This window comes from Hemitrygon akajei, chromosome 22 (genome assembly GCF_048418815.1).
Source record: "Hemitrygon akajei chromosome 22, sHemAka1.3, whole genome shotgun sequence".
NCBI lineage: Eukaryota > Metazoa > Chordata > Chondrichthyes > Myliobatiformes > Dasyatidae > Hemitrygon > Hemitrygon akajei.
In genome coordinates, this window is record NC_133145.1 from 52,611,145 (window position 1) to 52,638,273 (window position 27,129).

Here is a 27,129-nt window from a genome sequence, read left to right on the forward strand (position 1 = left end):
GAGCATTCTAACTGGCTGCATCACCGTGTGGTATGGGGGGGTGGGGGGGGGGGGAGGAGCTTCTACATACGATCAAAGTAATCTGCAGAGAGTTGCAAAATTAGTCAGTTCCATCACGGGTACTAACCTCCAAAGTATCCAGGGCATCTTCAAGGAGCGATGCCTCAAAAAGTGGTGTCCATCATTAAGGACCCCCATCACCAGATCATTCCCTCTTCTCATTGTTATCATCAGGAAGGAGGTACAGAAGCCTGAAGGCACATACACAATGATCCAGGAACAGCTTCGTTACCTCTGCCATCCAATCTCTAAATGGATGTTGAACCCATGAACACTACATCACTACTTTTTTGATTTCTACTGATTGAATTTAATTATTTAATATATATAAACTGTATATACTTACTGTTATTCACAGTTTTTTCTCTCTGATATTATGTTTTGCATTGTACTGCTCTACAAAGTTAACAAATTTCACGACATATGCCAGTGATATTAAACCTTATTCTGATTCCCCATGTTCTTCCCCTCCCCCCCCAAAACCCTGCAAATTATATTTCTATCCAATTCCCTTTTGAAATTCTCTAGACACCTACTACTGGATTGTGGATGTGTGTTGACTGATTAACAGACTGGTTCCTTTTAAATGTCATTGTACCACTACCCATCCAGGCAGTGCATGTCACATCATCTCTGGAACACTGCTCACTGTACAAGAAAGGATTCCTCCCACCCCCTACCCAGTCTTCTGTCACCTCCTTCCTCTCACTTTACCAACTTCCATATCCAAAGCACAGATCCTTAAATCTCAAACCCCTCTACTTAGCCTATCTATATGCTTCAAGGTCTGGAAGTCTGAAATGACACACTGGACCACTATTTACAAGTTTATATTGGCCTGTTTTTTTATTAATATTTGCAAGGCAGGACTGTTGTAGTGCTAAAGTGAGGTTATCAAACCCAGACGCCTACTACTGGATTGTGGATGTGTGTTGACAGATTAACAGACTGGTTGCTTTTGAATTAGAACATGTCATGGTGTCTGCCATAGGCTGGGCTTTAGAATTTATCCCTTCAGTTGGATGGTATTTTCTTCTGAAGTGTAGGCGATAATGGAGAGCTACAGGGAATGCAACATCTGGGACCTTTGGTGAACACAGGCACCAATGGTTAATCTCCATAAACCAAGGAGAGTTAAGGTAGGGGACAGTAAATCAGATGCAGGATAAATCAGTGAGCCATTGGATTTATAGAGAAAAGAGAGATGGAAATAAAGTAAAGAAATCAAAGGCTGCAATTTCAATTGTCAAAATTAATAACTGATAATTAAAATGATAGGTAGTATGCTAATGGAATCTGGGTTGGTACAACAGAAGTAAGAACTGTATCAGTCAGTAATCAATATTCACTGATCATCAACATGGAAATGCAAAATCTTCAACAATTTAAATGGTATTTTAACCTGAGAGATCAGCACAAAAGTAACATTCCACACACAATGAGCACATAACAATAAAGAGTTAGTGCGGTATAATTTGCTTTTTCATTAAGTTCATTCTCCCTAATGATGTTTTTCTCCCAGAACCTTTCCCTTGGATGACTTTGACCTGAGCTCATGGACCTTCCCTGAAACAAAAGGCTAGACTGAATAGACGATCATCCAAGGACGCGATGGAAAAATTAAATCCTGGGTTGCAGAATGAGATGGTTTCCTCTCGAATTTAATGAACACCAACAAAACCTGGAGCCGAGAGTGCTCATTTCGCTAAGGGTTTTATTTAGGATTGACAGGAGGAGCTTGCTATTCCCCGAGCAGCCTTGGACTTGGAAGTAAGCATTGGCCTTGAGCCTTTTTCCAACAGTGCTAAAGAAATAAGGATCAACAGCTACCATTAGAGGGAAGCGACAGTGGAAACAACCTCTCATTGCCCGTTGATTGAAGGTGTAAATGATTTTACACAAAGCAAAACAAATTGGTGAGCACGCTTTTGAATGAAGGAACTGGACGTATACCAGAGCTTGCTGGTTGATGTGTCAGGGAACAAGAGCAAAGCAGGCTTGAAGAATATGCCACTCCCAGTAAGGTGTGCTCTTTAGTTCTGTCATAGGCGAGTGCAGAGCTTGAGGCCTGGAATTCGCGTCCCCATCCATTGGCATTGGCATGTCTTGGGTCGAAACCAAAGATCAAAGCCCAAGGGTGGATTGGAAGTCCAGAAGACAGACTCTGATGACCGGAGACCTGAGTTCGCAAATCTCTGCAAGTCCACTGAAGGCCCAAAGTCTGAGAATCCACGAGTCCACTGGAGGTTGGAAGCCAATGACAGCCTGTCCTGGGGTTAGAGGTACAGGGTTTGTTTCGTTGCTTGGTATGTTCTGTTTTGCTGTGTTCTGCGTTGTCCTGCAGATCATTGTGGGCATGTCATGTTTGCGCCGGGAAGTGTGCCAACATTTGCGGGGCGCTCCCAGAACATCCTTGAGTGGGTTAGCTGTGAATGCAAATTCATACCCCTCTAAATCATACACCATCATGACTTGGAAATACATCACTGCTTGGTATAAGGTCTGGAATCTGCTGTATAAAAGCGTTGTGCAAGTACCTGCAGCAGGGGCATTTCAGTGGCTGATGAAGTTGATCGGCTCTACCTGCTTTGGGATAGTAAGGGATGGCAAATCACGCCAGCCTTGCCAACAATGCCCACATGCCTGGAATGGACTTTATAAAATGCCTCAGGGTGAGTTCAGGCCATGGAACCGGTCCATATGGTGGAACTGTTTTGACTGAGATATAAAAGAAGATCATAGTGAAAAGTCATACATGCAGTAGGATTAAGTTATGTAGAAGGTATTCTGTTTATAATTTTGAATCTTAATAAACGCACAACTTATTTGCCAATAATTATTGCACTTGGAGCAGGCTCTCTCTGAACTCCCATTAAAAATAACTTAATTTAGATCTTTGTGCCTTGGACCATTTTATCATTCATATGTTAATTTAGTCTAGACAGAAAAATCACTAAAATTAATCCTATATTTTACACAATAGGGATTAGTCTTTGCAAGCACTGTATAAAAGCTGCAGTGGCCTGTCTAACTTTATGCGTTGAGCACCAGAAATTCGCATGTTATGCTGGAATAAAGATTTCAGATTGAAATGTTATGCTTGGAACTGGAAATTTATACAATGGGAATGAATGGGAAGTGGTTTTTACATGTTGGAATTTGACACTTGGATCAGAATGACGATTGGATCGGCTGCGCATTTATCTGGAATCCACTATAACACATTTGCTTTGATGAAATGCTAACTGTAACTGTGTCCAGAGATCATATTTTCCTGGCAGATGCTGAGATATTTTAGCAGCTGCTATACGGCGGTATGCAAGGGTGTGTTTGTATTGTAGTCATCACAATATGAAAGAAATGGAATGCTACTGTGGCAACATCTGCCTTGAAACAACACGACTGTAGATAGTGCAATTTGGTACTCAGAGGGAAACAGTTTTGTTTATAAAGAAACCTTCCATTTAAAGATGTGAAAGCAGGCTATTTCACATTAGCATACATTGCAAAATAACTACCAGCTCCTCTTGTTCTAAATGATAGAACTAAGGAATCCTTTGATTCAGTAGGAATAAAAGTTCCTTTACCTCTGAGTCTTACTGTAAATTTCAAGACTCCAATACCAAAGAAGACCCCAGCCTACCTGATTATTAATAGTAAGTTTACAACACATAATATACAGCACTGCAGATTGGCTGCATTTACCAGAGTAATACAACAATAAATCTGAGATTTTTGGACAGTTTAGTTTGAATACAATATATCTCTCTTATCCTGGTGAAGTTTGTACCATCACTGCTCTTTTCACCTTTCTTTTTAAAAAAAAAATATGGAACGCTTCACGAATTTGCGTGTCATCCTTGCGCAGGGGCCATGCTAATCTTCTCTGTATCATTCCAATTTTTTAGTATATGTGCTGCCAAAGCGAGCACTTCACCTTTCTGTTACTGACAATTATAACCGGTTATTAATGGGTCAAAAAGATCTTAGTGACAGCCCATGAAACTCTGCCAAGCAATCTGCTTCAAGAGAGCCTTTGGCTCTTTGTAGTGAAGATGTTTCTTCAAGATAATGTTCCTTAATAACAACCAGTCATTATCATTGATCCCTGCACCTGTAGTGCTTTATAAGTCCTCAAGAAAATGCATTATGATCAGAAAACCATAAGACATTGGAGCAGAATTAGGACATTCAGCCCATTGAGTCTGCTCCGCCATTCTATCATAATTTACTATTCTCCTCAGCTCCATTCTCCTGACTTCTCCCCATAATCTTAGACGCCCTTACTAATCAAGAACCTATCATCCTCCTCTTTAAATATACCCAATGAATTGGCTGCTACAGCTGTCCATGGCAAAGAATTCCACAAATTCACCACCCTCTGGCTAAATAAATAATTCCTCTTCATCTCTGCTCTAAAGGGATGTCTCTCCATTCTGAGGCTGTGCCCTCTGGTCCTAGACTACCCCATGATGGGAAACATCATCTCCACGTTCACTCTATCTAAGCCTTTCAATATTCAATAGGTTTCAATGAGATTTCCCCCCCCCCCCCCACCCCATCTCCATCTTCTAAACTCCAGCAAGTACAGGTCTAGAGCCATCAAACACTCTTCATATGTTAACCCTTTCATTCTCATGAACCTTCTCTGGAAGCTCTCCAATGCCAGTACATCATTTCTTAAGTTTTCATTATAAATGGAAAAGTATTTTAAAGAGCATGCCATGTGGAGAGCAGTGGAGGGAGAGACAAGTGCTGCACTCTATTAGCACATTCAGAACATATTTACTGAAAACAATGCATGGAGTTATTTCACTTTCTTGCCAGCTCTGCCATTTTTTTCTCCAGAGTTTTCAGACTTCTGTATTAGAAATGGACTCCTTTATTTCCCCCTTGTGTAGTTATACAAACACACATGCTTTATCTGTATCAGTACAGCAAACACTGCAGCCTACAGGCAGTTGAGAAAACCATTCATCCATAGGAAAGAAGAGTATTATTGAGGTTATTTCTGGACTCATAGAAGACTGCAGATATTGGAATTTAAAGTAACAAATGACGTCCAGTCCTGATGCAAGGTTTCGACTCAAAATGTTGATCATGCCTTTTCTCCTACAGATACTGCTCGACCCTTTGAGTTCTTCCAACAGCTTGTTTGTTGAAGTTATTGTGGCTGTCCCAGGTATTGCTATAAGGGAAAGTTGTCCTAGTTCAGTCATTGAAAACACTACTAATTCACACTGCAGGCGTTGTTTAGCTGGTGCTAAAGACCGTCACATACATCTTTATGCTATTACTGCTCTCCAGCAACATAATATTTACATTGAATAGAATACATTACTGCAATCTGTTATGTTTTGTAACTCCAGAAACGAATCAAAAGATAAACACAGGAGGCCGTCAGAACATGTACGCTTTGTTTTTTATAGTGAGGTGCACACATATGACATATGCCATTCACTTACTTTTACATTTAACCCAAAATGAAATATTTACACAACAAAGAATGCTTAATCAAACAATATATTTACATTATTACTCAAATATTACTGAAATATTAGATACACAAAACTGCTCCCTGCTTAGCTACGGACTACACACAATATATACTTTTTAATACGACTACAATATAGACATCCACAACATAGTAAAGTTTAAATTATCTCATTCAGATCTAAAGATTTAATCGCTGAGGAGGATTTCTCAGTCTTGTGGGATAACGTCTTTCCTGACAAGGGGGGGATCACTCTGTTTGGCAGGTGAGACTTTTGACTGTGAAACAATCCCAGGTTCTGTGGTCTCCTCTGTGGTGGTTGTAGGAGTTGACTCTCGGACTGCGGGAAGTGATTCTAACGTCTCTGAACACATTTCTTCTCTAAAAATTGACTACTCTCTTCAACTGCAGTGTCTCCAATGACATCAGATGCAATCTCCACTGTGGCCCAGTTCTGTCCTTCATCTTTCCGAATACCCTCTCTTGATCATGCTGGTAGACCCTCACCAGGACTGCTTTCCAGGGTGAAACATCAAATCTCCTTGTTTGAAGAGCCCATAATTTGTCTCACCTGTTTGTCCTATATGCTGCTTCTCAGATTCGGTTTGAGGAGATCCAAGCAGAAGCACAAGGGACAACCCAGAACCAGCAAAGGTGGGGAGTTGTTGGTTGTGGAGTGCTGCATTGTAATATGCAAGGAGGAAATTGGAGAGCTTCTGATGCAGTGTTAGTGTAGTGTGTTCTGCAGCACATTCGTTAGACTCTGGACAAATGTTTCTGCCAGGCCATTTGTAGCTCGGTGGTACAGAACAGATGTAATATGTTTTATTCTATTCATTTTCTGGAAGAACTGAAATTGTTCTGGAACAAACTGTAGACCTTTATCATTCACACCAGTCCTTTGGAAGAGGCTTGTCAGCACATCAGCAGTGTGTGAGGCTGTAGTGGAGGCCATTGGGAACACTTCTGGCCCACCACTACAAAGGAATTTTACTCATGAATGGCCTTGCAAAATCCACATGAATCCTCGGCCAGGGCACTGCAGGCCATTCTCAGGGCTGGAGAGGCACTGCTCTTGGCATCTTCCGGATGGGTTGGCATCCTAAACAGCACATGGCAAGCTGCTGGGACCTACTGACCCATCCCAGTCCACCAGACAAAGCTGCGAGCCAATGCTTTAATTCTGACCACACATTGACGTCCAGCATGTAGCTCCTGCAATACCTTAGCTCTCAGCTTGGATAGTACAACTCCAGCAAGGGCAAATTCATCCCAGTATTGATAAAATTGGGAAGCTGGAATTTTTGCTGCATATTCCAGCCATTTTGGGTTGCCATGTAGACCTGAGACAGGGGTCTTTCCTGGTATCCCATTGGATTATCTCTGAGTAATATGGAGACTTTACATTTGCATTAGGAAGAATAAGCCGACGAGTGTCCTCTTTTTAAAAAACTTTTCAGGTACTTTCTTCACCAAGAGGAGATGGGACAATCCATCAGCATTTCCATGATTAGTTGTCCTCTTGAATTTTTTCTTGCAAAAGTGTCCCCGAAGAAACAGAGCCCATCTCTGCACTCATGCTGCTGCTGTTAATAGAACACCCTTCTGTGGATTGAAAATGGCCACTTGTGGTTGATGATCAATAAAGGGGGTAAACTCTCTCCTATACAAGTACTGGTTGAAACGCCTTACACACCTAACCAGACTTAAGACCTCTCTGTCAAGCTGGGCGTAATTTTTCTCAGCAACAGTAAAGGAACGTGATGCAAAGGCGATGGGGCGTTCACTTCAATCGCTCATAACGAGTCATGAGTGAACTCACTGCATACCATAAGGCGAGCTGCTGCATGCAAACCTCACTGAATGATGTGAATCATAATGTGTGAAGACAGTGTCTGACATCACCATTTACTTTGTCTTTTCGAAAGCCATGTCACACTGCTCTGTCAATTGCCATTAAAGTCCCTTTCTGTGGTAATAGGCATCCATTAGACTCAAGAGACCATGGATTTGCACCTTGTAAAGTTTCCAGGCCGCAGACCTGGGCAAGGTTGTATGGGAGACCGGCAGTTGCCCATGCTGCAAGTCTCCCCTCTCCATGCCACTGATGTTGTCCAAGGGAAGGGCAAGGGCTGATACAGCTTGGCACTGGTGTCGTCACAGAGCAATGTGTGGTTAAGTGCCTTGCTCAAGGACACAACATGCTGCCTCAGCTGAGGCTCGAACTAGCGACCTTCAGATCACTAGACCAACGCCTTAACCACGTTACCACTCTGTGGTAATGAGTTCAGGAAATGGAGCACATTTGCCAAGTTTGACTGGAACCAGTCAAAGTAATTGACACATCCTAAAAAGGTCCACAACTGGGACACATCCTTGGGCCTTGGGGCATTCACCACTGCCTGAATTATTTCAGCACACATGTGTAATTCTTGGGCATCAGTGGTGTGACCATGGTATGTGATGCCTGGTTTAAAAAATTCACATTTGTTGCATTGTGCTCTGAGCCCATATTCTTCTCGTCTTTTTAACACTGTCTTTGGAGATGTCCCTTGTCATCCTCACCAGTGACAATGATGACATCCAGGTAACACAGAGTGTCTGGGCAGCCTTGCAGCACCTGGTCCATAGATTTCTGCCATGGGTGAAGGTGCAGATGCTACACCATAAAAGAGGCTTATTATAGGGATAAAGTCCTTTGTGACTGCTTATGGTGAGAAACACTTTGAATTCATCTTCCATCTTCATCTACAGGTAGACCTCAACTAGGTCCACTTCACTGAAATATTTGCAAAATATCCTGCATTCTGGGCAAAGAGCGTTGAGCTGCTTTCAGTGCTGGGTTGATAGTGACCTTAAAATCTCCACATATCCCTGAGAGACCCATTCTTCTTAGCTACTGGGAATTTTAGCATTGTCCATGGGCTCCACTCAACCTTAGAAAGAATTCCTTTAGCCTCCATGTGATCTAGACTACTAGCTACTTTATCACGGATTTGTATAAGGAGCCAGACAGGCTTTGTAAAACTTGGGTGTGGGATTTTCATTTAACACATTTTACACTTTTGATATGTTTGAGTTTTCCAATGACATCCTTGAACCCAGTTATGGCATCATCTGGTACTTCCCTTAATTCGCTTTCAGTTGACTCTATTGCAGGGTATGTGGCATGCAGATGGTGCATGGATCTCCAATCAGATTGTAGTTGTCTCAACCCCTCAGCCAATCACAACCCCACTATGCTGGCCCTCCTGTTTTTACTACATACAAGCCCAATGTGACTTCTTGGTTGTTGTGTCTCACTGTTATGAATGTCATTCCCACAGGAGTTATCTGCATTAGATAGGTAGCTGCAGGCTTCAGTTCAGTATCTCTGAAGTGTTGTTCAAACTCATTTTGTGGAGTGAATGAAACAGCTGAGTCAGTGTCCAATTCCGCTTTAATTAATTTGCCGTTCACTTCGGTGTAAGCCATGTTGCTTGTCTCTGGTTAGTTTTCACATAGTAAATCTCAAGGCCACCCATTTGTGAGTCACTCTCATCATTATTAGATTTTTCATCAACTGCATGTAGATTAGTTGCCTTTTTGAAACTGCAGCTTGACTTTTTAGCTTTTTCTCTTCCCTGTGCAGTCCATTTATTTTTGTCTGCCCGACATGCCCTTTGGATGTGTACTATTTTGTTGTAATTTCTTCAACTTTCGCCTTTAAGTCTGCTTTGGTCTGGTGTATGTGAGCCCCTGCCACAATGGCAAGACAATATGTTTGGCCAGACAGGTTTCTGCTTTGATGTTGCAACTTTGTTCGTGCTCACCTTCATTCCTGACTGCAACTCAATTGCATTTTGGTCTGTGGTTTCCATTGATACGACAATTTCAACTGCTCTTCTAAATGTGAGCTGTACTTCAGTTAGGAGCTGTTTTTGAATACTTTCTTGTAAGATCCCACAATCAAAGCAATCTCTCAGTACACCGAACTGAAAATGCTCAATCTCTTCAATTCAGCCACATAAGCTGAAATGGACTCCCTTTCCTTTTGATTCCAAAGGATTCATATTACATTTTATTATCAAAGTATGTTAGAATTATACAACCTTGAGATTTGCCTGCTTACAGGCAGTCACAAAGCAAGAAACCCGGAAGAACCCAATTTCAAACAGACCCAACACCGAATGCGCAGAGAAAGAGGGGAAAAAAACAAATCATGCAAACAATAGAAGCGAGCAACAGCATTCCAAGCCAAATTGAGTCCTTAGATCCAAATCTCTGGAGCAGCCGGAGTAGGCCCAAAGCCTCAGTCTCAATTCATCAGTTCAGTTATGCTGCAACTTCGCAACAAGCCAGCATGGCTCATCCCTCGAATCAGCTTCAACTTTGCTCGCCTCTTCATTGTTGTTGTGATAGTTAATGACAATTTATTAATGATGATTTTAGTCATATTTCTTGCCTTTCGAACTACCACCCAACTTCAGTAACACCATCGGAAACCAAAAGAATTCCACTTAAGAAACCTAAAATGTTCTGCAATCAACAATGGTTTCCGTTCTAAGTGTTCCTGTATTATTTTTGTGATATCTGCAATGGTCAATTTGGTTGGTTTGGTTGGAGCAGTTAAACTTCAGAGCAAACTGTGTGTTTTTTATACCCATTACGGGCGGTAAAACTGGTACTCGCTTTTCATTGGCTAATTCATTTGCTTTAAAATACTGTTCAATTTGTTCAAAATATACATCAACCAGTTACTGCTTGTGCAATTGAACTCATCAACCTTTGCAACGTAGCCAGCCCCTTCAACATTTTTTAATATTTGTTATTAATATCACCCGATACTCACTGTTTATGAACCCATGAATTTCATCTATTTTCTGGCTTTTCTTAAACTCAACCATCTTCTTCCCCTTGCAAAGAAAAAATGTGCTGTGCTTTTTTTAAAATTCTAATGTTTCACTGCACTTTAACAGGTAGGCAGGCATGTCAGATTCATTTAAAAAGTTACTCATCACTACTGTTATTTTTGTAACTCCAGAAACTAATAAAAAAAACGCAGGAGCCCAGGAGAACATGTTTGCTTCGCTTACTTTAGTGAGGTACGCATATATAATGTGGTGGCTCATTGCCATTCACGTACTTTTACATGTAACCCACAATTAATTATGTAAACAACAAAGAATGCTTAATCAAACAGTATATTTACAATATTACTGAAATATTAAATACACAACACAATGCTCTTTTTACTGTCCTTGCAAAACAATTTACAAACTTCAGCTCATTCATACGACTCTGCTAGACTTTTAACGAAAATCAGGATGAGGAAGCATATCACTCCAGTACTAGCTATTCTGCGTTGACTTCCTGTATCTTTTGGAATTGATCATGAAGTTCTCTTACTTGTTTTTAAAGCTCTCGATGGTCTGGAGCCGGAGTTAATCACAGAATCACTTTTGTTTTATAATCCTGTTCGAGAATTAATGTCTTCTTCCATCGGACTCTTAAATTTAACTTTAAGCAAGCTCCCTCAGAAGAAATTTGGCAGGTCAGCCTTTTTGAACTAAGCTCCTAAACTGTGGAATTTAATACCTAAACCTATAAGGGACGCAGGCTCTGAAGACACTTTAAAACACTAGTTCAAAACCTATTTATTTAACCTTGCTTTCAACTCACATAGTTTTGTCATTTATTTTTGTTTGTGCTTTATCCCATTGTAAAGCACATTGAACTACATCACTTGTATGAAAAGTGCTTGATAAGTAAGTAATAATAATAAATACAAATACATAGTATAATATTGCATAATATAAATACCAGCCTGATCCAGTTTTAGAGTCAGAATCCTATAAATTATACTACAACCGATCCATTATTGCAGATGGGACAATCCATAATAACAGTCTAGGTATAAAAAAAAGATCTAGCACGTTCCCAGTATATATTACAAATAAATCTTCTTGGGTTTCCAGCTGGGTACAGGTATCAATTTTAATTGAATTTTTGATGAGAAGCTCTGCCATATTCATCAGGGATGGTGTCTGGGCATGTCTAGTCTGTTTGTGTATGTACCCCCATTGTCTGTCCCCCCGACTGGTTAGTCCTCATCCAGTCAGGTTTCCGCTGTCCCACCTCGCTTATAATCAAATTCCAGTTCTTACTTGGGGCGAGAAATCTCTTTTTCCACTAATTTCATTTCAATGCCTTCCTTCACCAGGCAGTCGAAAAAGCATTTGGAGCGGTACAGTAGTTCTGCACCGTCGAAGTCGATCCTACAGCCATTGCGACTGCAATGCTCTGCTGGCGCTGATTTCTCTGGGTAACCCAACCGGGTGCACCTCTTTGTACCCTTTGATGCAGGTTTCCACTATGCGCCCTTTCCAGCTGATATACACTGCTCCGCATTCACGAGGAATGTGCACAGTGGAAAACCCACATCAGGGAGGTGTATCCGTCTGGGTTACTCGAAAGGAGTTTATTAGTCCAGATATAATATCACAGGGTAAACAAGCAAGAAAAACTTACTTAGAATCACAATCAGAATTAGGTCTAATATCATTGGCACATGACATGAAATTTGTTGTTTTGCAGCAGTAGTACATTGCAATTCATAATATAAAAACTGTAAATTTAAGAAGTAAGAATATATATACAGTGCCTATAAAAAGTATTCACCCCCTCTTGGAAAATTTCATGTTTTGTTGTTTTACAACATTGAATCACAGTGGATTTAATTTGGCTTTTTTTGACACTGATCAACAGAAAACGACTCTTTTGTGTCAAACTGAAAACAGATCTCTACAAAGTGATCTAAATTAATTACAAATATAAATCACAAAATAATTGATTGCGTAAGTATTCAACCTTTTTAATATGACACACAAAATCATTGCTGGTGCAGCCAATTGGTTTTAGAAGTCTTATGATTAATTAAATGGAGATCACCTGTTGCAGTCAAGGTGTTTCAATTGGTTGTAGTAAAAATACACCTGTATCTGGAAGATCCAACTGCTGGTGAGTCAGTATCCTGGCAAAAGCTACACCATGAAGACAAAAGAACACTCCAAGCAACTCTGCAAAAAGGTTATTGAAAACCACAAGTCAGGAGATGGATACAAGAAAATTTCCAAATCATTGAATATCCCCTGGAGTACAGTTAAGTCAGTCATCAAGAAATGGAAAGAATATGGCACAGCTGTAAATCTGCGTAGAGCAGGCTGTCCTCAAAAACTGAGTGACCGTGCAAGAAAGGGGGCTAGTGAGGGAGGCCACCAAGAGACCTATGAAAACTCTGGAGGAGTTACAAGTTTCAGTAACTGAGATAGGAGAGACTGCACGAACAATAACTGTTGCCCAGGTGCTTCACCAGTCGCAGCTTTATGGGAGAGTGGCAAAGAGAAAGCCACTGTTGGAAAAAAAAACTCACATAAAATATTGGCTAGAGTTTTCCAGAAGACATGTGAGAGACTCTGAAGTCAGCTGGAAGGAGGTTCTATATTCTGATGAAAACAAAATCAGACTAAATGCGATGTTTGGTGTAAGCCAAACACCACACGTCGTCAAATCATACCATCCCTACCATGAAGCACGGTGGTGGCTGCATCCTGCTGTGGGGATGCTTCACTACAGCAGATCCTGGGAGGCTTGTGAAGATAGAGGGTAGAATGAATGCAGCAAAATACAGGGAAAACCTGATGCAGTCTGCAAGAGAACTGTGACTTGGGAGAAGATTTGTTCCCAGCAAGACAGTGACCCCCAAGTATAAAGCTAAAGCTACACAGAAATGGCTTAAGAACAACAAAGTTAATGTCCTGGAGTGGCCAAGTCAGAGTCCAGACCTCAATCCAATTGAGAATTTGTGCCTGGACTTGAAAAGAGCTGTTCACTCTTGTTCCCCATGCAATCTGACAGAGCATGAGCAGCTTTGTAAAGAATGAGGAAAACTTGCAGTGTCCTGATGTGCAAAGCTGGTAGAGACCTATCCACACAAACTCAAGGCTGTAATTGCTGCCAAAGGTGCATCCACTACATACTGACTTGAAGTGGGTGAGTAATTATGCAATCAATTATTTTGTGCTTCATAATTGTAAAAAATTTAGATAAAATTGTAGATATTTGTTTCACTTTGATACGAAAGAGTCTTTTCTGTTAATCAGTGTCAAAAAGCCAAATTAAATCAACTGTTATTTAATGTTGTAAAACAATGAAACATGAAAACTTCCGGGGGGTGGGTAAATACTGTACGTGTTATAGGCATAGGCCTCCGTTAGTCTCGACAGACCATGGATTTGCACCTTGGAAAGTTTCCAGGGTGCAAGCTTGGGCAGGGTTTTTTTTTAATGGAAGACTAGCAGTTGTCCAATCTCCCCTCTCCATGCCCCCAATGTTGTCCAAGGGAAGGGCATTAGGACCCATACAGCTTGGCACTGCTGTTGTCGCAGAGCAATGTGTGGTTAAGTGCCTTGCTCAAGGACACTCACGCAGCCTCAGCCAAGGCTCGAACTAGCGACCTTCAGATAACTAGACGAATGCCTTAACCACTTGGCCACTCGTCAACAGTGTTATAGGTACTGTATACTAAAAAGGTTAAATTAAATAAGTAGTGCAAACAAAAAGGTTTTTAAAAAGTTGTGAGGTGGTGTTCATGTGTTCAATGTCCATTCAGAAATCTGATAGCAGAGGGGAAAAAGCTATTCCTGAATCACTGAGTGTGTGCTTTCAAGCTCTTATACCTTGTACCTCATGTAGCACTGAGAAGAGAGCATGTCCTGGGTGATGGGGGTCCTTAATGATGGATGGAAGCTGGTACTGTGTTTCAGGATGTATATTGAATACATTTCTCTGATATTAAATGGAACTATTGAACTAGCTGCAGCTTAATTTGATTCTGTTCACTAGCCCTCTCCCACCACCCCATACCAGACAGTGACACAGCTAGCTGGAAGGCTCTCCATCGTACATCTGTAGAAATTTGCATTTGTGACATACCAAATCTCATCAAACTTCTGATGAAATAAAGCTGCTGTCATGCCTTTGTAACTGCATCAATATGTTGGTCCCAGGATAGGTCCTCAGAGATGTTGACACTCAGGAGCCTGAAATTGCTCACCCTTTCCACTTCCGATCCTTTGAGGACTGATGTGTTTTCCCTCATCTTACCTTTTCTGAAGTCCACAATCAGTTCTTTGGTTTTCCTGATGCGGAGTGCAAGGTTGTTGCTGTGACACCACTCAACCAGCTGATCTGTCTTGATCATATGTTGTCTTGTGACGAAATTCTGCCAACAGTACTTGTGCTGTCAGCAAATTTACAGTATAGATGGCATCTGAGGTGTGCCAAGACACACAGTCATGGGTGCAGAATGAGTAGAGCAGTGGGCTAAGCACACGTCCTTAAAGTGTGCCTGTATTGATTATCAGCGAGGTGGAGATGTTATTTCTAATCCACACAGACTGTGGTCTTCCCGTAAGGTAATCAAGAATCCATTTGCAGAGGGAAGTACAGAGGTCCAGGCTCTGAAGCTTTTTGATCAGGACTGTGTTAAATGCTGAGTTGTAGTTAATAAACAGCGGCCTGTGCAGGAATTAGTATTGTGCAGGTGATCCAAGGACACATGAGGAGCTAACAAGATCACATCTGCTCTAGACCTAACGAATTGCAGTGGGTCCAGATCCTTGCTTAGGAAGGAGTTGATTCTAGTCCTAACCAACCTCTCAAAGCACTTCATCACCGTAGATGGGAGTGCTACTAGATGATAGACGTTAAGGCAGTTCACCCTGCTCTTCTCGGGCACTGGTATGATTGTTGCCCTTTCGAAGCTGGTGGGAGCTTCCGACCATAGCAATGAGAGATTGAAAATGGCTATATCTGCTTAATAGATATCACCTATATACATGTAATTGTTCAGAGTATTTTCCACTAATTGTAGTATGGCTGCTTCTGAATTTGTACTGATATTTCTTAGCTTTTCTGGAGCAGGTGTCATATCGCTATTTTATAGACTAATTGTTATCACTGGAATGTTGCTTTTTTTTACAGTCAGAGCTAGATTTTGTAAGATTCTTTGTTCTCTGCTCTTCTTTGTTAATTTTTAGTTTCTGTCGCATTTAATAAAACGGCCGCAAGCAACTTGTTTTATGCTTCATTCTTGATTGACAAAGAGCCTCTAGACTGCAAAACCACCAGGATCCAACACTAATCACTTTCTGAAGACCTGGTATTCTAAAAATATTGTGCATGCGCTAACTAATGTTTAATCCATTCCTACTACATTCCTCTGGGCATCTGATTTATTAGAGTGATTTTTGGGTTTAGCACATTTAGTGGATAACTTCAGCTGCCAGACTTCAGATCTGAATATGGATTGTGGATTTGATTTTAACGCAGCTCTGAACAATAGGTTCGCAGACCAAGAAACAGGCACTTTGCTGATTGTTGGCATATGAATGAGAGCCATCAACATTCCATTGCATGGATGTGACAGCGATTAACACCTGCTCTGGGTGTGATGGTGGGAAGACTGTAAATATGGCTTTGTATGAATTGTCCTGAATTAACTTGATTTTTAGCACATGGAATGTGTGTAGTGCTGGGCATAGGCAGACCTTTTGACCAAAAGCCTCTCCATATAATAAACACAAAGTACACTGCAGATGCTGAGGTCAAATCAACACGTACAACACGCGGAGGAACTCAGCAGGTTGGGCAGCATCCGTGGAAACGAGCAGTCAGCGTTTCGGGCTGAGACCCTTCGACAGGACTAACTTAAATGGGTTGAACCCTCTTTTAAATTGTCAGTAGAGTAATATCATTATATATTAATGCTGGGGGTAAATAGCTGCATTCTTTTCTTACAGTCACCTTATAAATGATCCCATATACTTTGAATCTTGCTGTGCTTTGTCTACAGGGAAAAATATGGAAATGGTTAGAATAGTTAGAATAGTTAGAAATATGTTGCTTCAATCTTGTGGTCTTTTTTTAAAAAGGAAAAAATATGAAACTCTCCCAGGAACAAAAAGAATAATAAAAATATTATTTAATTCTGAGTCGATTAGAGAGAAGGGAAAAAAATCCCTTTTGTCTGCTGTTTCCTAGAAGTTATACAATCTGGGTCAAATATCTGCTCCCTCTCTGCCAGCACTGGTAAGAGGAGATGAAGCAAAATGTCCAGTGTTGGAAAAACTGACTCATAACTGAAACCTGCCATATACTGGAGACTGATTGGGTGGGGGGCACTGTCAATACTGAAATGACATTTTGAAAAATATTGCTTTGTGGCTAGTATGGCAGTGTTGTTTTCCTGCAGAATTCAGTAGAAGGTTAACAAAAGGTGAACCAAATATTTAATACACTGGTGGATTAAAAACTTATCCTGTTGTCTTGGCAGTGGTCAGGAGAGGAACAAACCAGTGTTAACCAGACTTCAATGCAAGCAAAGTTTGATTCTGTTGTTTGCAAGTGTTGCTTCATAAGTTAATATTCAAAAATGTTCATCTTAATTTTTCCACGCAATTGACTCAATGACTTTAAAAGTAAACACTCAGTTGGAGAGCGGTACTGGTGATGAGAGCTGAACAATGAGTGAGAGCTTGTGTTGTTTTGGAATAGGTCTTTCAAAGTTTTGCAAAGTTTTCTAGTGAGACACCTTACTTCTCTGTGAATATCTCTTCTGAAGATATTATACAGACAATATTATTTAGATTTGAGTTTATTTGGCGCACGTACCTCGAAACATACTGTGAAATGCGTCATTTGTGTTAACAACCAACAGTCCCGAGGCTACGATGGGGGCAGCCCGCAACTATTGCCACACTTTATTACTAGTTGACAAGATACTGGTACAACTTATTACAATAGAAAAATAATGTCATTGAGAGAGTATCCAGCCATCACAGTGAAGATCAGTAATGAACAAGGGATATCTCACGTCTTTGCAGATTAGCTCTGCAATTGTTTATCTCCTGCGGGTTAAGTCAAACCATTTAAATCTCTTCCCTCACTGTTCATTACTGATTCCATGTTGATGGGAACGGAAAATCTGCGCAGGTAGTTTTGGAGTTTCATAGTTGAAGGTTGAACATTCAGGGCAAGCTTCATCATCAAGGTGCCTTAGGAAGGTGGCATACGCTATTAAGGGCCCCACCAACATGCCCTCTTCTCATTGTTACCATCAGGAAGGAAGTACAGGAGCCTGAAGGCACACACTCAATGATTCAGGAACAACTTCTTCCCCTCTGCCATCTGATTTCTAAATGCACACTAAACCCATGAACACTACCTCATTACTTTTTTAAAAATTATTTCTGTTTTTGCATGACTTATTTTAACTTGACTATTATATATAAATTACTGTAATTCAGGATTTTTCTATAGTATCATGTATTGCATTGTACTGCTGCCACAAAGTTAACAAATTTCATAACATATGCCTGTGATATTAAATCTGGTTCTGATCATCATCATATATGCTGGAAATTATACCTGGGTCAGGTAGCAATCAGATCTTTGTTGTGGCACAGTGACCCGTCTGAAGTGACCCGAGTTGAACCCTGTCCTCCAGTGTGAAGTTCCTCCAGTTTCTGAATGGGCGCTGGCTTTATCCCACATCCCAAAGACGTGCAAGTTAATAGGTTAACTGGTCACTAGAAATTGAGTAGCTGGCTTTGGGAAGAGGATGGGAATGTGTGTCAGAATAGAAGCAGGTACATGAAAAGGGGTAATATTGGTGAGGACATGGCGATCTGAAAAACTAGTTTAATGCTCTGTAATTCAATGGCGCTTTGCAGATCCTTCAATGAAATGTTGTTAAATGCATTTCATGAAGATGTAGCATTGTCACCCAGATGAATGTCGTTTCTTTCAAGCAGAGTTCACTTTGCTGAGATGTATGAGGTGAATGGGTGGAAAAGGAATGCAGATTATTGCAAACTTTGTTCCTGTGCTGCAGAAGTTTGTTGCATTCTTGCCTCGTGGAAGTAAATCAGTTGAAATACTTCCTATAACACAATCACATGCAATAGTTAAATTCTGTAGAATAACTCCTAAGAATGGTAAAGTGATACTGAACCGGCAGTTTCCTTGAGACAATGCTTGGCAGGACATTGCCAATCTCTTCTTGGGAATAATGCCATTGGACTTACTCTCTCTCGGACCCTGAAGAATCAAGATGGTAATTGCTAAAAGTTTAATCTAGAAAATTGCGCCTCCATGAATACCTTGCTGGATTATCAGTTTGATTCCTATGCTTAACTTTGATGTCCCCTATGACCTCTGACTTGGAGGTGTCAGTGCTGTTACCCCAGACACGGCTGACATCATGGTTGCTATGCTCCACACCAAGTTCCAGCGAGGGCGTGAAAAATCCAAACACAGTAACTGCAGACTCAAAATCAGAAATAAAATCGAAAAAGGCAGAAATCTTCTTGAGAAAGGGAAATGGACAAATTTTCAGATCGGGGGCTCAATCAGATTCAGATTTATTTATTGCACGTATATCGAAAACATACAGTGATATGCATGGTTCACATTAACAACCAACACAGCCGAGAGTGTGCTGGGGGCAGCCTGCAAGTGTTGTCTTACATTCAAGCACTAACATAGCATGCCCACAATGCTCAGCAGAACAGCACAGAACACAACAAAATGGAAGACTACAGTAACTAAACAAATCCCTTTCCTCCCTCCTGGCTTCTCTCCCACCTGCCCACACACACAGACAGTCTTTCTATTCCAGGGGTGGCCCTCCAGGCCTCCAGGTTTCAGCTGTTAAGCTACGACTTCCAGATTTCCGATCGACCTTCAAGCTTTTATCTTTGGGCTTATGATCAATCTGATCATAATTGCCTATAAATCAGCACATGATTCCATCTTATCAGAAGAATTCCTTCCTCACTTATCCCTATCTACTCTGCTACCTAAACTAAATTTTTAATCTCTTTTCGGCAATTCTGATGAAGTGTCCCAGACCTGAAACAGAGCTTTCCCCGGATGTTTCCTGACCTGCTGAGATTTTCCAGAATTTTCTGCCTGGTGCAGGCAGGCAATGTTGGAAAGAGCGCAGATTAAATCTGCACACAAGGGATTTGACCATTTCCCTTGGCTCTGTCTTGCCATGTGCCCATTTTCACAAGTCCCATTCATTCAATGGCCAGATAACTTATATACAGCTCATCGCATGGTCACTACTCCACATACCTTCTCTGCAGCTTCACAAGTCTCCCTCCCAGTTCTAACAGACCGTCTCTGAATGGAAGTGTTAATTGTGGCGAGAGCGAGATAAAGGTATTAGAATTATTTGTCACATGGACATGAACACATTGAACTATACGGTGAAATGCATCGTTTGCATCAACAAACAATACAGCCCGAGAGTGTGCTTGAGGCAGCCCGTAAGTATTGCTATGCTTCCAGCGCCCACAGCTCACTAACCCTAACCCATGCGTCTTTGGAATGTGGGAGGAGACCAGAGCGCACAGAGGAAAAACCTACACAGTCATAGGGAGAACGTACAAACTCCTTACAGGCAAGAGTGGGGATTGAACCCGAATCGCTAGCATTGTAAATTTTTGCGCCAACTGCTACACTACCGTGCCGCTCCCTCTGCTACTCCTCCCACAGATGCGGCCTGACCTGCTGAGTCTTTCCAGCATTTCTGCTTTTATTTCAGATTTCCAGCATCTGCGGTGCTTTTGATTTTCTCAGGTACAACACAAGGTTGTTTACTGCTGCCAGTCTTCAGCTTCTGCTAACCCTTTGCCATTGCACGTTAAATCTTGTCCCAATTTCCTTTCACGTGGACCATCAGATGATCTGGTGGCCCCTATTACTGCACAAGCAGGAGGTGAACCAACAGTGAGTCTTATTATTCCAAGAACTTTGCAAGTTGGATAGTAGACTATTGCTCAAAGGGCTATTCAATAGGACCATTGTATTCTTAGAATCAGAATCAGTGTAAATCACTGATATACATTTAGTGGCCACTTTACTAAGTACACCTCTAGACCTGCTCTTTAAGCAAATATCCAGTCGACCAATCATGAGACAGCAACTCAATGGCTAAAAGCATGCAGACATGGTCAAGAGGTTCAGTTGTTGTTCAGACCAAACTTCAGAATGGGGAAGAAATGTGTTCTAAGTGACTTTGACTGTGGAATGATTGTTGGTGCCAGAAAGGGTGGTTTGAGTATCTCAGAAACTGCTGATCATCTGGGAATTTTCACACACAACAGTCTGGAATTTACAGAGAATGGTGTGAAAAGCAAAAAAAAACATCTAGTGAGCAGCAGTTGTGTGGACAAAGACCCCTTGAAATGAGAGCGGTCAGAGGAGAGTGGCCAGACTGGTTCAAGTTAACCAAAAGTTGACAGTAAACTCGAATAGCCATGTGTTACAACTCCTAATGCACAACACATCGATCCTTGAATTAGATGGGCCACAGCAGCAGAAGACCACACTGGGTTCCCCTCCTCTGCCGAATAAAGTGGCCACCGAGTATACGTCGCAAAGTTTGTTGTTTTGCTGCAGCAGGGAGCTGGCTGAGTTAACAACGCTCTGCAGCTTTTTCCAGTCCTGTGCCATTGCCCCTCCATACCAGATGGTAATGCAACCAGTCAACATTCTCTCCACAGAATATCTGTAGAGATTAGCTAGATTCTTTGGTGACACACCTAATTTCCTCAAACTCAAAAGGAAATGTAGCCACCAGGACGCCCCCTTCACTGTGTCAACGTGATGGGCCCAGGAGAGATCTTCAGAGATGTTTACACACAGGAACTTGAAACTGTTCGCCCTTCCCCGTGCTGACCCCTCCGTTGGGATAGTTGGAAAACGTCATTCCTGTAAATCTGAGCTATCCGGAAAGGGTTAAATAACCATGCCAATTTAAAAGTTTTTGCACTTACAAAGGAAGGGTGCATTTGCAATGTGACAGGTTGACGTAGCCATTTCCCATTGTGTCATGCTGCATAATTGTACTTGCATTGTGTTTTGAATTGCTTAATGCTGTTTGCCTTTCAGTGTGTGCTGTAAACAATTGAAGGGCCCCTCAGACACCCAGGTCAACTCTGGCCACTTGTCATGGAACAACAGTCTTTGACAATCTCAAGATGCTCTACACGAGCAATTAAATGCATTTGATGCTGTGAGCCTCACTGGCCATTTAGTACAAAACAAGGATTCACAAATGTTACTGAAACAACGAAAGGGGAAATAATTTGCTTCAGCCAGCACTCCAAACCAGGGTGTTGCATGAATTATGTACCCAGGTCTGTGGACTGGACTCTCTGTTGTTTTTGCAAGGCAACTGAATGGAACTTTTGAACTGTCAGATGTATATCTATTAAAATAATAATCCTAATGGGATGGAAACTGGTGCAAAAATAGACTGGGAGAGAAAACAATTTACACCACATTGATAAAGTTGCAAACATGTTCTGACGAAGTTAGTGACGGATGGTGGGGAGTTTAAATAAAGGTTGGAGGGGAGTAACCTCACACTTGCTTCTGCAACTGCATCAAAATTAGTCATTTTGGGGTAAAAATGTCTATTATCAAGCAAAAAGGTCCCAGAGGAAACATATTGGTCTATTGTAGGGTTCCCAACCTGGGATCCACGGCCCCCTCAGTTAATGGTAGTGGTCCGTGGCATAAAAGATGTTGGGAACCCCTGTTCATTTGGTTGATTATCACATGTACCAAGATAGAGTTTAAAGCTTGCCTTGCATATGTCAATGATAATAAACTTAATTCTGATTATTCTGTTCATATCAAATTGTTATACAGTGCATTGAGGTAGGATGTGGTGTAACAATAACAATTCAGAATAAAGTGTAAAAGCTACACAGAAAGCACAGTGCAAGATCATAAACAAGGTAGATTGTGTGGCCAGGAGTCCCTCTTATCATACAAGAAGACCTGAGTCCATGTTACCTGAATAAATGGATCTCAAAAGGTGTATAAGATTATAACAGGCATAGACAGAGTCAACAAGCAGCACCTTTTTACCAGGGAGAACATGTCAAATCGAGAGGGCGTAATCTTAAGCTAATTAGAGGAAACTACAGGGGGAAGGTCAGAGGTATTTTTATCCAGAGTGGTGGGTGTGAGAAATGAGCTTCCAGGGATGGTGGTAGAGGCAGATACATTAGGGACATTTGAGATGCTCTTGGACTGGTGCAAGCATGAAAAAGCACAATGGGGGGCTATGGGGGAAGAAAACATTAGATTGAATTAAAAGGTCAGCGCAAGATCGTGGGACAAAGGACCTGCACTGTACTGTATTGCTCTGTGTTCCCAAAGGCTGAGAAGGACCAGTGGAGTTGGTCTCGCCGGACAAGAAGAGCCCATGATGAACCAGGAATGCCTGTCATGGGCAGTCCTAGACAAAGCACACAAGGACCAAATTATCGGTCAGTCTTGGTGCGCCTGAATGCAAAGTGGTGACGTGATTATAAAATTGGATTTGGTTATCAAAACAATTATCAAACTTATTCAAAAAGTTAAATCAGTCTAATTCCCCCAAGCTATCAGACTCCTCAATACCCAGAGTCTGGACTGACACCTTACTGTCCTATTGGCTTGTTTATTATTTATATAAATTGTTTGTATAAATTATTTACATAAATTGTTTATTATTTATATAAAAGTCCCTGCACAGTTTTGTGCACTTTATGCAGTCCTGGATAGGTCTGTAGTCTAGTTTTTTCTGTGTTGTTTTTTACGTAGTTCAGTCTTGTTTTTGTACTGTGTCATGTAACACCATGGTCCTGAAAAAACATTGTCTCATTTTTACTGTGTACTGTACCAGCAGTTATGGTCGAAATGACAATAAAAAGTGACTTGACTTGACTTCTTGACATTAATGATTTAACCCCATGTTGAATACAGTAGAAATGTGTTTGGCATTAAAACCAGCAACCAGTGGGTGTCCAAACCAGCAGTTTTGTTGAGAAAGGTGTCTTTATCTCAATTTGCTATCAATGGTCTAATCAAACCTTAATAAAGGCCGAGGGCAGTATAGTAGTGTTGCGTTTAGGATACGCTATCACAGCACAAGAGATCACCAATTGCAGCTCAGTTCCTGCCGCTGCCTGTGAGGAGTGACCGTGTGGGCTCCCTCCCATATTCCAATGAAGTAGAGTTATGGTTAGTAAGTTTTGGGCATGCTATACTGATTCAGAAGTGTGGTGACCCTTGCAGGCTGCCCAGCACAAAGCTCGCTGATTTACTTTGACAAAAATGGCGCATTTCACTGTATGTACACCTGACAAATAAAGATAAACTTTTTTACCTTCTCTTTAATAAAGGCAAGAATACAGAGTAGTGGACATAACTCACAGCAATGCGAAAACCAGCCTGCACTCCATGGACCCTGTCTACAGCTCTCAGTGAGGCAGCCAGCAAAATCCAGAGCACTCCCACCCCAGACATTCTTCTTCTCTCCCTCTCAGAGGGCAGAAGATTTTAAAAAAAAGATAAAAAGCACATACTACCAGGCTCAAGGACAGCTATGGTCCCACTGCTAGGACAATATGGATACTTGTCCTCAGAATCTGGCTCATCATGCCATTGCATGCTGTTGTCCGCCTGCAGTGAACTTTCCGTGTCACTGGTGGCATCCGTTAGGACGCAAGCCTGGGCAAGGTTGTATGGAAGACCGGCAGTTGCCCAAGCAACAAGTCTCCCCTCTCCATGCCACCGATGTTGTCCAAGGGAAGGGTAAGGGCTGATACAGCTTGGCACCGGTGTCGTCGCAGGAGTTGCCAGAGCAAGGTTGAAGACAACGTCGGACCGCCTTAGGGACTCCAGCTCCGGATTTGTCCTCAGGGTTTACTCCCGAAGCCTTTCCCATGAGTGGGTATGGCCGCAAGGCAGCGGAGGTTTGAAATCAGAGTTTTCCTTCTTTTAGATGGACTGCCTTCCCAGGCTGACGAGCTCCATCTATTCCATGTCACTGCAACGCTTTATTCTGCATTCCATTATTGCTTTTTCCTTGCCTGCACTGATGTGATGAAATAATCTGTGTGGATGGCATGCAAACCCACCTTTTCCCATTATACCTCAGTACATATGGGGGCATACGTACGCTAGTGTAGCGGTTAGCTTGACACTATTACAGCGCCATCAACCTGGGTTCGATTCCCGCCGTTGTCTGGAAAGAGTTTGTTCTCCCTGTGTCCGTGAGGGTTTCCTCTGAGAGCTCCAGTTTCCTCCCAAATTCCAAAGACGTGGGTTAGTAGGTTAATTGGTCACATGGACAGGACAGAAGGAGCTGCTACCTTGATGTATCTCTAAAAATAAAAAAAAGATAAAATATCACAATAGAAAACTAATTTACAATTTAAAATATCATTTAAGTTGCCCATTTATTAGCATGTGATAATTTATATATATTTGCATGTTTTACCATATATTTACATGTATTTAGCGTATCTTTACATGTATTAGGAATTTGTTGTTAGGTCTCACTGAGACATGCTACAAATAGCAGTATCATTCAACAACTATAAAGAATTACACTGAAAGGATAAAAGTACGGATAAGGAATAAATGTGTAAAAGCACACAAATACCAACATGTACTTACAGTGTAAACAGTGTTTTTAAAAGTAGTTTACAACCACTTCACAAGGTCCAATTCACAAGGTACATAAAGAAAAGCAGGACAAGTGAGAAATTTGGCCCAGGAAATGGCTCTCGGAAAGAGGACAGACTATAGTACTTTAAACTTAAGTAAAGACAATTGTGAGGACATGAAAGCAAGTGGCAAATTAGGTTAGAGGATCAGTCATTCAAGATGCACTGGAAGATAGTTAAAGGAGATTTTCCAGGATACACAGAACAGAAACGTTCTAAAAAGGAAATGCGTATAAGGGAAGGACCCACTGTCTGTGTTTATCTAAAAAAAAGCTTAAAGTCGTATCAGACTTAAAGATAAATTATACGATTGTGTGAAGGCAGTACGGGTCTGGAAACTAGTTACAATACTGTATAAGAAAAAGGCAGAAATGATGAAAAGATTAATGAAGAGAGAAAAGTTAGAGCTAACCAGAAATAAAATATCAGTAAAATCATCGTGGCTCATTGGATATTTCAGCTAATTCACAGTTCCAGTGCCCACCCCACTACTCCCAACCCCAAGTCTGAATCTGACCTCTGGTGATGTATGTGTGAGGTTTGCACATTCTCCCTGTCACTGCTTACGTTTTTCCTAAATTCTCCAGTTTCCTTCCACAATCCACAGGGAAAAGTTGAATAGGTTAGCATTTTATTCCCTGGAGTGTAGGAGATTGAGGGGAGATTTGATAGAGGCATTCAAGATTGTGAGTGGTATAGATAGGGGAAATACAGGCAGGCTTTTCCTGCTGAGATTGGGTGAGACGAGAGCTAGAGGTCACGAGTTAGAGGTTGAAAGAAGAAAAGCTTCAGGGGAATGTGAGGTGAGGGGATCTTCTTCACTCAGAGGGTGGTGAGTGTGTGAAACAAGATGCCAGAAGAAGTGGAGGATGCTGGTTTACTTTCAACACTTAAAGAGAAGTTTGGATAAGTTCATGGATAGGAGGTGTATGGAGGGCTATGATCCAGGTGTGGGTCAATGGAACTAGGCAGAATAACAGTTTGTCACAGACTAAACGGGCTGAAGGGCTTGTTTCTGTGCTGTAATGTACTATGACTCTATTGCAAAGATGTGCTGGTTTGTAAATTAATTGTCTGCAAAGAATTATCTTCCGCACACTCAATGTAGGTGGGTGGTAAAAGAATTGAACGTAAGAACATAAGAATTAGGAGCAGGAGTCGGCCATCTGGCCCGTTGAGCCTGCTCTGCCATTCAATAAAATCATGGCTGATCTGGCCATGGACTCATCTCCACCTACCTGCCTTTTCCCCATAACCCTTAATTCCCCTACTATGCAAAGATCTATCCAACCTTGTCTTGAATATATTTACTGAGGTAGCCTCCACTGCTTCATTAGGCAGAGAATTCACAGATTTACCACCCTCTGGGAAAAGCACTTCCTCCTCATCTCCATCCTAAATCGACTTCCCCAAATCTTGAGGCTATGTCGCCTAGTTCTCATCTCATCTGCCAGTGGAAACAACTTTCTTGCCTCTATCTCATCGATCCCTTTCATGATTTTATATGTTTCTATAAGATATCTCATTCTTCTGAATTCCAGTGAGTACAGTCCCAGGCGACATCATCTTTTCTCATAGTCTCACCCTGTCATCTCTGGAATCAACCTGGTGAACCTCCTCTGCACCGCCTCCAAAGCCAGTATATCCTACCCCAAGTAGAGACCAGAACTGCAGGCAGTACTCCAGGTGTGGCCTCACCAGTACCCTGTACAGTTGCAGCGTAACCTCCCTGCTCTTGAATTCAATTCCTCCAGCAATGAAGGCCAACTTTCCGTTTGCCTTCTTGATAGCCTGCTGCACCTGCAAACCAACCTTGTGTAATTCTTGCACAAGCACTTCAAGTCCCTCGGCACAACAACATGCCGTAACATTTTACTATTTAAATAATAATCTGCTCTTTCATTTTCTCTTCCAAAGTGGATGACCTTGCATTTACCAACATTGTATTCCATCTGC

The 27,129-nt window shown here is 41.5% G+C and overlaps 1 non-coding gene across 1 annotated transcript; it reads right to left on the reverse strand.

Annotated features, from left to right (window-relative positions):
• Nucleotides 1–3,883: 3,883 nt before the first annotated feature.
• On the reverse strand, nucleotides 3,884–3,992 carry LOC140715006 (U6 spliceosomal RNA). The gene has a single exon (XR_012096047.1). It is a non-coding gene; the product is annotated as a U6 spliceosomal RNA (small nuclear RNA).
• Nucleotides 3,993–27,129: the final 23,137 nt, after the last annotated feature.